At 47.2% G+C, this 13339-nt stretch overlaps 1 pseudogene; it reads right to left on the reverse strand.

Annotated features, from left to right (window-relative positions):
* The window catches only part of LOC108311976, an 11489-nt pseudogene extending 4167 nt beyond the window's left edge, over nucleotides 1–7322 (reverse strand).
* Nucleotides 7323–13339: the final 6017 nt, after the last annotated feature.

Consider the following 13339-nt stretch of genomic DNA (forward strand, 5'->3'; position numbering starts at 1 on the left):
CCCTCCCCTCCCCTCCCCTCCCCATCTCCCTTTTGCTGGAGTCCAGCTCTGTCATCCAGACTGGAGTGCAATGGCACAATCTCGGCTCACTGCAGCCTCCTCCTCCTGGGTTCCTCAGCCTCCTGATTAGCTGAGGCTACAGGCACCTGTCATCAGGCTGAGCTAATTTTTTTAATTTTTTGTAGAGACAGAGTTTCACCATGTTGGCCAGGCTGGTCTCGAACTCCTGACCTCAAGTGATCCTCCCGACTCGGCCTCCCAAAGTGCTGGGATTATAGGCATGAGCCACCACGCCTGGCCTCAAATTCGCAATCTTATCTGTTATAGCTTTATTAACCTTGCAAGTAAGAGGACGAGAGGATTCCTTACCAAAGGAAAGGAGATTATGGGAGAAGACTTAAGCCAACCCCTTCATCACCCTCTAGGATCACCCATGTCTCCTGGTGGTGCCTGATCACTCACCACTAGACATGGGGCTCACCAGGTACCAAAGAGGCCAAATGTGTTCTTCCCCTCTCCCACTGCTGCCCTAAATGCCTTCTCTGCTGGTCTTCTGAAGCTAGGAAAAACTCTATAATGAGAAATTCTTGTCTTTGCCTGAAACTTTCATCTTCACAACAAGACCAAATAATCATGGAAAAGATAGCATGGTAGTAATTTCCAGCCTTGTGCACAGAAAGCTACTAAATCCTTTCCTGATAGCAGGTCTTGGTAGTAGGAGAGTAGAGACAGCAGAGGGCAGTGGGTGCTTCTGCAGAAGGGGTGGGCAAGGAGGAAGCCCTACTGGGAGGTTAGAGGCACCGAAAGCAAACCGTCTAATGCTCAGTTTTGTACAGATCCCGGCTCACTCTATGGTTTCCCTTCTCCCTGACAAGAGGCATGGAGGGAGCATCCCGGCCCAGAGCTGTGCATGGTAAAGACTCACAGTGCCACCTCACCACTATGAGAGAAATGGCACTTGTCTGGACTCTGCTCTAACCAGGTGAGCAACTTTGCTTTCACTCTCTCTGGGCCTCAGTTTCCCACAAAAGATATTGATGGGTTGGGGTTTTTATCAATGTTTTTTAGGCATTTGATTTTTAAATTTTAATTAATTAATTTAAATATTTATTTATTTTTTTGAGAGAGGGTCTCTCTCTGTCACAGCCCAGGAATGCAGTGGCATAATTTCGGCTCACTGCAACCCTTGCCTCCCAGGTTCAAGGGATCCTCCTGCCTCTGCCTCCCCAGTAACTGGGATTACAAGCATGTGCCACTACACTCAGCTAATTTTTGTATTTTTAGTAGAGATAAACTTTCATCATGTTGACCAGGCTGGTCTTGAACTCCTGACATCAAATGATGCACTTGACTCAGCATCCCAGAGTGCTGGAATTATAGGCGTGAGCCACCAACGCCTGGCCGGCATTTGATTTTTTACTTTGATCTGTAGTGAGATATGTGTTTTACATTGAGACCTAATATATACATTCATATTTATATGTGTATTTATGCATATATACACATACACATTTGTGTATATACATACACACAGAGATTTATGCATATAATTTTGTGTGTATTATTTATATGCTAATCTATCTATTGAACCAAAAGTTACAAGACTTGCAGTTTGGAAAACATGAAATTAAGTGGTAGATAATGCCCTTTCCGATTCTGATATTTTAGGCTTATTCCTAAACCAGTCAGTGATTGATTGGTTTCATGTGCAGTTAAAAGTTACAGAGCTATGTTTATGTAAAGCCTTTAGCACAGGTCAAGCTCATAGTCAGTGCCCTGTGATTGTTACTGCTTGTACTCTCATTTCCTAGGACTGACTTCAGCAGCTTCTTCCCTTTGGTTTTTCCCTATAGGCACTTCTCATTTTCTGCCTGCTGTGTCCTCTTATTTTGATTGTGAGATAAAAAATTCTTTCTTTAGTCTCTCATCTTTCTCTCCAGGTTTCGTTTTCTGACTCCCTTCCCTTCATGTAGATCCATATTCAAAGCCAAGCTCCAGGTCGACAGAGATCATCTAGTCACCTCTCACCCAACCACAGGCCTCAGTGGGCACTTGCCTCTTGGGATTGGGCTTTGCAATGATTTTTGGCCTTTGAAGATTTTTCTTACTTTTCTATCAGCTCAGCTATGCATTTATGAAATTCATTTATTTTGAATTTCAAAATAAATGAATCTTTACTGGGAGGGTTTTCTGGGCATCTAAACTGCCTAGGACCTGAAAATGAAAGGTCCTATCAGTACTTCTCAACAGACAAATCCTACTGGAGGCCACCTCTCCTTCAACAGAGAAAGAGAGATGCACTATCTCCACTGGACAACTGGATGGCAAAAGTCTTCCTTTGAGGGTATGGTGGGGTGGGGAGCAAATTAAGTAACACTGAAGCAGTGCCTTGATTGAGAGCATGGTGGCCTGGGCTGGGCATGGTGGCTCACTTCTGTAATCCCAGCACTTTGGGAGGGCAAGTCGGGTGGATCAACTTGAGGCCAAAAGTTCGAGAACAGCCTGGACAACATGGTGAAACTCCGTTTCTACTAAAAATACAAAAAATTAGCTGGGTGTGGTAGTGCATGCCTGTTGTCCCAGCTTCTTGGGAGGCTGAGGCATGAGAATCAGTTGAGTCTGGGAGGTGGAGGTTGTAATGAGCCAGGATTGTACCACTGCACTCTAGCCTGGGCAACAGAGTCAGACCCTGTCTCAAAAAGAAGAAGAATTAAAAAAAGAGTATGCTGTCCTGAATTTCACCCCTAGCTCTGGCTGTTATACTCACTGTGCAATCGGGTGGACAGCTTAACCTCTGAAGCTTCATCTGTGTAGTGGACATAAGAACTATACCACCTGGTAGAGTTTTTAGAAGATTAAATGAGCTTAAGTGTCCAGCATAGTGTCTGGCTCGTACCAAGTATTCAACAAATGTTGGCTGCCATGTTTAATTTCTTTTCTTCCTTGGCTGCCTTATGGCCATGGTGTTTCCCATCATCTGAACAGGCAGGAGTCTCTGTGCTGAGTGTCTGGGGACCTGGGTCACTGTCTAGCTGGGAGAATTGGGGCATGTCTCTTTATCTTCCTATTTTCTCACATATAAACATCTCCCTCATCATTAAAATGAGGGGGTGAACTAAGAGATTTCTAAGCAAGCTTCTCACCCTCCTAGTGTGTGATTCTAGTAAGAGTGGTGTGAAAAGCAAAATGTACCTCTCAAAACAGAGTATTTTCGCAGGCAGGCTTCCGCCTATCAGAGATTGTGCTTCCCAGCGGTGATCTGTTAAAGTTGGATCTTTGGAATTTGGCACCTATGTCCCCATAGGAGTAGTCTTTTAAGTGATGGTTAGCTTTCCAGGGCTGACTTTTAACACCCTACTTAATGCACAATGAAGCAGAAACACCGTACATTTGCTTTGGAAACGGTGGGAAACAATACTGTGACAACACTAGTAATTAAACCAAACAGAAAAACAATCCCATTGAATACGAACTCATTTTTTATTTATCCGAAATCCTGGTGCTTGAGGGAAGCAGGTTAATTTAGAAGAGGAGGAGGTCTAGGAAGCGTGTGGGGGAGAATCTGCAGCATCTCTTCTGGGCCCTCTTAAGGGATTTGGACTGAGGCTGGTGGCGCAGGTTCTTGACATGTCTGACTTTGCTTAAAAATTCAAGGATTCCTGCTAAACCATTGTATTTTTTCTTTGAGATAGTGTTGGCCTACATCTCTCGTGTCTAAAGGCATCATAAGGATTTGAACTTATCAATAGAAAGTGGAGAGGGATAGAGAAGAACGGAAACTGAAAGGCGAGAGGCAGGAATTCTCCTAGACATCACCAACAGGTGAGCCTCCTGTATGTTTTGTTGGGTCTACCCATGCGGACTTACATAGTATTTTCAAGTAAAAAAAAAACAAATTACCTGCCAGGATATAAAAATTTCATTAAAATATATCCAGGCCTGGCTCAGTGGGATGCCTTATGCTTGTAATCCCAGCACTTTGGGAGGCCAAGGCAGGAAGATCTCTTGAGTTCAGGAGTTTGAGACCAGCCTGGCCAACATAGTGAAACCCTATCTCTACTAAAAATACAAAAATTTGCCAGGAATTGTGGTGAGTGTCTGTAATCCCCGCTACTTGGGAGGCTGAGGTATCAGAATCACTTGAACCCAGGAGATGGAGGTTGCAGTGAGCAGAGATTTCACCAATGCACTCCAGCCTGGGTGGGTGACAAAGTGAGACTGTCTTTTGACTCTGTCTCAAAGAAAAAGAAGAAGAAAATATCTCCTTTTTGGTCCCTCTAGGCATTTGAGTTTGAAAGCCCCAGGTGATGTCATCTAATAAGAGGAAGAGATTAAAAGGAGTTTGTGTGTGAGGCTAGGCATGATGGCTCACACTTGCAATCTCAGTGCTTTGAGAGGCTGAGGTGGGAGTGTCCCTTAAGCCCAGGAGTCTGAGACCAGCCTGGGCAACATAGTGAGACCCTGTCTTTATAAAAAAATTAAAAATTAGCCAGTTGTGGGAGTGCGTACCTGTAGTCCCAGCTACTCGAGAGGCTGAGGCAGGAGGATCGCTTGCCCAAGAATTCAGTGTTATAGTAAACTATGATTACACTGCTGTAATCCAGCCTGGGTGACAGAGCAAGACCCTATCTCTTAAAAAAGTGTGAGAGTGGGCCAGGCGTGGTGGCTCATGCCTGTAATCCCAGCACTTTGGGAGGCTGAGGTGGGTGAATCATGAGGTCAGGAGTTTGAGACCAGCCTGGCCAACATGGTGAAACCCCATCTCTACTAAAAATACAAAAAATTGGCTGGCCATGGTGGTGTGTGCCTCAGCCTCCCAAGTAGTGTGGTGGTGTAATCCCAGCTACTTGGAAGGCTGAGGCAGGAGAATTGCTCAAGACCCAGAGGCAGAGGTTGCAGTGAGCCAAGATTGTGCCACTCCAGCCTGGGCAATAGAGAAAGACTCCATCTAAAAAAAAAAAAAAAAAAGAAATTTGAGAGTGATTACATGAAATAGATTATCTGAAGGAAGTAATAAAAGATAAAAGCAGAAAACGGAGGTAAGCCATGTAGTGTCCCTGGGTCTGGAGGAAGGTCAAGTTAGACACTTCATTCTGTGGCGATCAGGTGGCCTTGCAGCTCCGATACAGCTTGGTTACTGTTGGAGGCGACTTCTGGAGGGCTGGGAGAGCTAATGTGCAAATATTTGGGACACTTCTATGTACTTAAAGTTTCTGAGTTAAGAGGTAGAATTTCTATGTTTGGCTGGTTACCACTATTGTCTGAACTGAATCCTGGGACCTCTGTGAAAGAACGTGCCTATATTTCTGATATAAGGGCAATGTGGTACTTGATCACTAGGGTGAATGCAGCTGACCTTGTTGAGTAGGGGGAGGAGGGTCTTTACCTCCACTGTTCCAGGTGACACTATTCATAGCTCTGTGCTGGTTACAAGTGGGGAATGCCTCTCTTTGCCCATGTCATGGTGAGATGCCGCCTCTGGCTCTTCTTCCTCTTCCTGTCCCTGTGTCACTTGGCAGTTTCTGAGTTGTTGCAGCAGACCAGACTCCTCTAGGACATGGTTCTCAAGTTTTGAAGCATGCCAGTTCCACCTGGGAGTGGGGCAGATGCAACGTGCAGATTCCTGGGCTCCATCTCAAACAGGATGAAACAGATTCAGATGGACTCAGCTCTAGGGTTTCTTTCAGCTCTGCAAGCTGGAATTCAACAGCTCTGCCTCTGTTTAAATTACTCCCCAATTATGGTTATTCTTGTCTCCTCTCAGGCTCAGCTCTTGGCTGAGACTGCGGCTGGTCACCCAGGGGCTCAGGGGTTAATTTCCTGATGTTCCCGGACTTGTTTCTCTAGCCCTATCTTTTGATGCTGGAAAGGGGCCAGTAGCAAAGGCTCTGAGCATTCAGGGAAAAGTCTACATTGTAGCCTTCCTGGATTCTGACAGCCCTTCTCCTCCAGGTGCAGAAGGAACCTGCATCCCAGTTGTGCAGCATCCAAGATCCTATAGGGGCTGTTCATTTGGTGAGTGTGACATGTGTCTTCCTCTGTTTTCCTACATTCCTATGCCCCAGAGCTTGCCTTCAGCTCACAGTAGGGAGGGGTTATTGACTGAACGGTGACCCTCACTCCAAATTCATATGCTGCAACCTTCATCCCCAGTGTGACTCTGTTTGGAGATAGGGCTTTTAAGGAGTTGATTAAGGTTAAATGAGGTTGTAAGGGTGGGACCCTAATCTGATAGGATCAGTGTCCTTGTAAGATGAGACACCAGAGATCTCTCTCTGTGCACACACACTGAAGGAAGATCATGGGAGGACACAGCAAGAAGGCGGCTGTCCACAAGTCAGAAAGGGAGGCCTCAATGGAAACTGAATCAATCAGAGCCTTGATCGTGGATTTATTGCCTCTGGAGCTGTGAGTAAATAGATGTATGGTGTTGAAGCCATCCTATGTACAGTATTCTGTTATGATAGCCTGAGCTAAGTAAGACAGGAGCAAATACTTATTCATTCATTCGTTCATTCAAACAGGAAGTTCATTTGTATATAAGAGTTACTTATAGGGAGTCCTTAAACTTACCTGGGCTGTGGGTGATCACATATAAGTCACTGTGGGTCAGGTTTTCCCATCTTGGTCCAGACTTCCCCAGGAGTCACCTATCTTGCTCAGAATTTCAGGGTACAGTCCTTCCATCTCTGTCATGGCTCCTTACTTGCTCCTTCCCAAATTACTACTCTTTGGCATAAAAAAAAAAAAAAGCCCAAGGGGTCCAATGATGCCATTCTGAAGCGGGGCTTGGGTGCATACATGGCCATGAGGCTGTATCTGTGTGGGTTTGTGTATGTCGACACCAAGCAGTCATGCAGGTCTGAATGGTCACATCATAACTGTGAGTGTGCTCCGGAGTATGATACTATATACATTTGTTCACATATACAAGACTAGATTTCAAACCTGAAACCCTAGGTTGATACTAATTTTTTTGCTTTTTAGCTATGTTATCTTAAGCAAGGTACTTAATTTCTTTAGGCCTCGGTTTCTTCATCAGTGAAACAGGATGGACTGGTCAGAGGGGAGCTGCAGGATGACAGGAGAGGGACTGGGCAGAGCCCTGTAAAGGGCCCCGCTGCCCCCAGATGAGATGATTTCAGCTCTTATTTCCCCGAGGCTGTGTGGCCTGGCCCTGACCTCAGACAGTCCCCTGCTCTGTCCTTGTGGCTTGTTGACTCTGATACCCACAGGGGTGGTGTGACCACCAAGTGGGTGTCCTCTGCCAGGCCTGCGTCCCCAAGGCTGTTGACCACCTCTGTTTTCTCCTCTTTCCCCATGGGCCTGAGCCTGGTTTATACTTGGCATCTGGTAATTATTACTGAATACATACATGAATGAAGGGCACATCGTAGGCCACTTCATATCCAATTGTTGAGTGGAATGAGGTGTCTTGGGCAGGTGGGGGTCTGCTCCTGTCAGCTGGAGTGAAAGTGGGCAGGTAAGGAAGGAAATGAGCATTTCTTGAGCAGCTTTCTCCTGAGAACAACATGAATCTCTCCGCTACTGTTTGGGAAGCAGAGGAAGGGAAAGGAAGCCCTCTGGGGGTGTTTGCAAGCATCCTCATGGCCCCAGCGCCAGCAAGGAGGAAAAGCACATGATTAGAAAATCATCTCTCTGCCACATGATGCTCAATAATTTCCATTTATTGAACAACTACTGTGTGTCATGTACTGGGCTGAAATCCCAACCCAAATTCAACATTATCTCCCAACATAAGTTATATCATTTAATACCTAAAACACTGTGTGAGGCATAGGTGAAATATGGCACAAAAAAGGGTTTATAAACTGTAAAGTGCTATAAAATGTCAGGGATTGTTCCGAGAATGATTCTTTTCCCTCCCCTATCTCTGCAGTTTGCCCGTCAGCCACCCAGTGCAGGGTTGGCACCCACCTTGCCTGTCTCCTTCCCAGCTAATTGGGGAGGCTCTCCAGGCCTGATTTATGTGGACACTCACACATTCTCTCACTGAACATTATTCTAATCAGACACCTCATTATTGGAAGCCAGCCTCCTCGGGGCTGCCTGGACAGGGTTATTACAGGATATTATACAGACCATTTGCATGGCCACCTTCAGGTCATTTCCATCACTTTAAGCTACTTACAGGCCCATTTTCTTCCCCATAATATTTGCCTAATTCAATTACTCCATGGCCTTAGCTGTCTCAAAATGGAATCAAAAATTACAACTGGGAGCAAAGTCGACTGGATCCTGATGCCTTCTCAGTACTTTGGGGCCTACCTGGTCCCAGGTGACTGCTGTTGGAACCAGGCTTCCCGTCTGAAGGGTACTGCTGAGCCTGGAGGGGAGGCATGGGGATGGGGTGGGAAAAGAGCAGCTTGTTGGATGGGCCAATATTTTTATTTTTTATTTTTTTATTTTTGAGATGGAGTCTCACTCTGTTGCCCAGGCTGAAGTGCAGTGGCACGATCTGGGCTCACTGTAAACTCCACCTTCCAGGTTCAAGCAATTCTCCTGCCTCAGTGTCTCAAGCATCTGGGATTACGGGCGCCCACCATCACGTCCAGCTAGTTTTTGTGTTTTTAGTAAAGACGAGGTTTTATCATGTTGGCCAGGCTAGTCTCAAATTCGTTACCTCAGGTGATCCACCCGCCTTGGCCTCCCAAAGTGCTGGGATTACAGGCATGAGCCACCGCACCCAGGCTGGATAGGCCAAGCTTTATAGGTTGAGATGACACAGAGGACCCGTTTCTAGCCCCTGAGTTCACCTTTAGTAAACTCATTCAGAGCCCCCGTACCCCTCCATCACAACCCTTAACAGGCTGTGTTGCAATCCGTCATGTAATATCTGTTTTCCTGCCAGGGGATAAGCTATGTGAGGGTAAAGGCTGCTGGCCTTAATCTTTGATCTCCAGCGTGTAGCCCAGCACCTAATAACATAATAACTGATCAGTGAATAGACAAATGTTTGTTGATTGATTCATGGAATGAATGGCTCCTCGTTGCTTTTAACCATTTGTAGCTAGGAATGTGTGTCTCTGCGACTGCTCAGTAACGAGTCTTGATTTGGTGTCAAAGCTCCCATTCCTTTTACATTGTTTGCCCTCTCCCCATATCTGGTCCTGAAGGGTTCAGTTTGATATTTCAGCTCATGTCCGTGCACTGTGATGGGTGAGAAGTCTGGAAGGACAAAACTCTAGAGCGGCGGGTCTTAACTCTAGAGCTGGGGACTCCCAAGGGACTTTTGGCAACGTCTGGAGATATTTGTGGTTGTCACGACTGTGGGGATAACCAGTAACCAGCAGCATCCATTGGCAGGCCAGAGATGCTGCCTAACATCCTGCAATGCACTGGAAAGCCCCCGAGAGCATAAAGGCATCCAGTTCAAAGTAGCTATGGTGCCGAGGTTGAGAGACCTCGTCCTAAGCTAACCCAACACGGTTAACAGAAGGAGGGATGTCAGGGTTCCTCAGGGTCACTTGAATTCTGCTGAGGTTTAAGGAGAATTTTTTTTTTTTAGACGGAGTCTCGTCCTGTCATCCAGGCTGGAGTGCAGTGGCATGGTCTTGGCTCACTGTAGCTTCTGCCTTCCAGACTCCAGTGATACTCCTACCTCAGCCTCCCAAGTAGCTGGGACGAGAGGTGTGCACCACCATGCCTGGCCAATTTGTGTGTGTGTGTGTATGTGTGTTTTTTGAGACGGAGTCTTACTCTGTCACCCAGGCTGGAGTGTAATGGCGTGGTGTCGACTCACTGTAACCTCCGCCTCCCAGGGCCTCCCGAGTAGCAGGAATTATAGGCACCTGCCTCCTCGCCTGGCTAATTTTTGTATTTTTAGTGGAGATGGGGTTTCACCATGTTGGCCAGGCTGGTCTCAAACTCCTGACGTGATCCACCCACCTTGGCCTCCCAAAGTGCTGAGATTACAGGCGTGAGCCACCATGCCCAGTCCAATTTTTGTACTTTTAGTTGAGATGGGGTTTCACCATGTTGGCCAGGCTGGTCATGAACTCCTGGCCTCAAGTGATCCGCCTGCCTTGGCCTCCTAAAGTGCTGGGATTACAGGTGTAAGCCACCACACCCGGCTAGCTCAAGGGGATTTTTAGATGACACCTGCCCAAGTTCTGATCATGAATCAGGTAGGAGATCAAAATACTTCTTTAGTTGCTGAGAAAGCTATTGGAGAACACGGCTTTAAGTCTGCTATTTGGAGGAGATTGCTAATTCTGCACCCCTGAAATGAATTTATTCATCTCCCTTGAAAACATAGGCCTCCATCTGGGGCCTGGCCTGGCAGAGATGGGAAGAGGACACTCACTGCTTTGAGCCATGTTCACTCAGCTTCTGTCCCTACTCTCATGAACTCCTCTTTACCTAGAATGGCAGACAGCGTGGCCCAGACTCAGGTGAGGTGAAATAAAGCCCCACCTAAAAAGATATTAGTTGAGGGTTTCTGTGCTAGAAGATGTGATCCTTGAGTGGTGATATCTGCTGGGAGGGCCTGGAGTCAGAGATGCCTGGCCTTGAGTTCACCTTCTGTCCAAGGCTCATGGCTAGTCAATCTCTGAGCTTTCCTCCCCCTCCTTCCCTCCTCCCCTCCCCCCTCCTTCCCTCCTCCCCTCCCCCTCTTCCTCCCTCCCTCCCTTCTTTCTTTTCTTTTCTTTCTTTTCTTCTTTCTTTCTTTTCTTTCTTTTCTCTCTCTCTCTCTCTCTCTTTCTCTCTCTCCCTCCCTCCCTCCCCCCCTCCCTCCCTCCCTCCCGCCCTCCCTTCCTTCCTTCCTTCCTTCGTTCCTTCCTTCGTTCCTTCCTCTGTCACCCAGGCTGGAGTTCAGTGGCACAACCTTGGCTCACTGCAGCCTCCGCCTCCCAGGTTCCAGCAATTCTCCTGCCTCAGCCTCCTGAGTAGCTGGGGCTACAGGCGCCCGCCACCACACCCAGCTAATTTTGGGTTTTTATTAGAAACATGGTTTCGTCATGTTGGCTAGTGTGGTCTTGAACTCCTGACCTCAAGTGATCCGCCTGCCTCTGCTTCGCAAAGTGCTGGGATTACAGGCGTGAGCCACCGCGCCCAGCAAATCTCCCTCTTCTACTAGTAAATCTAATATCTCCTCCCTTGGGCCACTCCCTTTTTCTATTCCTGGGGTTTACTCAGACTAGAAAGGTCAGCCAGATCCCACAGTCTAGCAGCCTGACAACTCCTAAGTCACGGCACAGGTGGAATGGGGTGTCCCTTGCCTGGATTTGGGGCTTGCAGCTTTGGGAGCTCACACCCAACCTTAGCACTTTCCCCAAAGTGTGACAACATGTCAGGGTAGGTGTCCGCAGGGGCCGTTACCTTTGCTGCTTTGGAATTTAATGTGGGAAGTGATCCAGACCTTCCCACAGTGGGCTTGGGGCACGGGGTTACTGTGAGTCCCAGGGCCTGCGCTCCACTTATGTAGACCTGTGGGAGGTGGCTGGACTTCTGATAGGGCGGTTTCTAGGTCCCAGGAGACAGAATGCTAAGCGATGTGAACTTGGGAGCCCTCTCCGAGTGTGGTATGGAGGGTGAGAGCCGGTGCCTTTGAAAGGATCATGGCCGCTGATATGATGGTATCTCAGGGGTGCCCACACTGGACTGAATTTAGAATGTATCATCCCTGCAACACTTTAGTACGATTCTTGGTGGGACAGGAACCCTCCAGAACATGACTAAGATTGAATTTTTTACAGATTCTGGAGAGTGGGGGCTTGTAGCCAAGTTCAGTTTGATTTAGACAAATGATAAAGTGACATTTCTTGTACCAGTGTGTTGCAGAAGAAATTCATACCAGTTACATTGGGCTGTATCACACATTTCAATCTTTGTCAGCCCAGTAGGCTAAAACTGCATTCTTTCCCGAGACAACCAAGGGAAGAGAAGGTTCGTCTCCTCTAAATATAGAGATATATTTTGAGGTGACGAAGACCAGTTGAGTAAAGGCTCCGCAAGGGCCAGCCAAAGACAGGAGAGGGACAGGGAGGCTGAAAGGAACCACAGGCCCCACCTGCCAGCCTGTCTCCGTCCAGCTGACACCCCAGATCTGCTGGGCTTATTTAGGAGATGCCGCCTCTGCGGGAGCTTAGGGAGCTGCAGCCACACTTGTCCCAGCGTGTGGCCTCTTAGTTCTAAACCCTTTGCTCTTTAGGACATCTTTGCTACCCACCCTCCTATGCCCACCTCACTAACCCTCTTTGTTTTTTTGTTTTTTTTTTAATTTGTTTTGTTTTGTTTTGAGAAGGAGTCTCAATCTGTTGCCCAGGCTGGAGTGCAGTGGCAAGATCTCGGCTCACTGCAACCTCCGCCTCCCAGGTTCAAGCGATTCTCCTGCCTCAGCCTCCTGAGTAGCTGGGATTACAGGCACCTATCACCACACCTGGGTAATTTTTGTATTTTTTAGTAGAAATGGGGTTTCACCGTGTTGGCCAGGCTGGTCTGGAACTCCTGACCTCAGGTGATGCCACTGCCTCGGCCTCCCAAAGTGCTGGGATTACAGGCGTGTGCCATCACGCCTGGCCTTACTTTCTTGTTATAGTGTTTAAAAAACACACAAAAATGGGTAGTTTAATAATATAGGAACGTTCATTTACCTGTCAGTCGGTTTTGTCAAATTTTAACATTTCGTCATATTTGCTTCAGATCTTTTTTTTTTCTTTTTTTGAGACGGAGTCTTGTTCTGTCGCCCAGGCTGGAGTGCAGTGGTAGAATCTCAGCTCACTGCACCTCCGCTTCCCCGGTTCAAGCAATTCTTGTGCCCAAGACTCCCAAGTAGCTGGGATTACAGGCACATACCACCATGCCCAGTTAATTTTTGTATTTTTAGTCGAGACAGTGTTTTACCATCTTGGCCAGGCTGTTCTCGAACTCCTGACTTCAGCTGATCTGTCCCCCTCGGCTTTCCAAAGTGCTAAGATTGCAGGCATGAGCCACCGCACCCGCTCCCCCACTTTTTTTTAAAGAAAATATTCCAGATTCCAGAGCCTCCAACAGTGGCTCATGCCTATAATTCCAGTACTTCAGGAGGCTGAGGTGGGAGGATCATTTGAGCTCAAGAGTTCAAGACCAGCCTGGACAATATAGCAAGACCCTGCTTCTGCAAAAAATATTTTAAAATTAGCTATGCATGGTGACATGTGCCTGTAGTACCAGTTGCTTGAGAGGCCGAGGTGGGAAGATTGATTGGGCCCAAGAGCTTGAGGCTACAATAAGCTGTGATTATGCCACTGCACCCCACCCTAGATGGCAGAGCAAGACCCTCTCTCTAAAAATAAATGAATAATCATAGATTCAATAGAAGCCCCCTGGATACCCA

Source organism: Cebus imitator, unplaced genomic scaffold (genome assembly GCF_001604975.1).
Source record: "Cebus imitator isolate Cc_AM_T3 unplaced genomic scaffold, Cebus_imitator-1.0 Scaffold120, whole genome shotgun sequence".
Lineage (NCBI taxonomy): Eukaryota > Metazoa > Chordata > Mammalia > Primates > Cebidae > Cebus > Cebus imitator.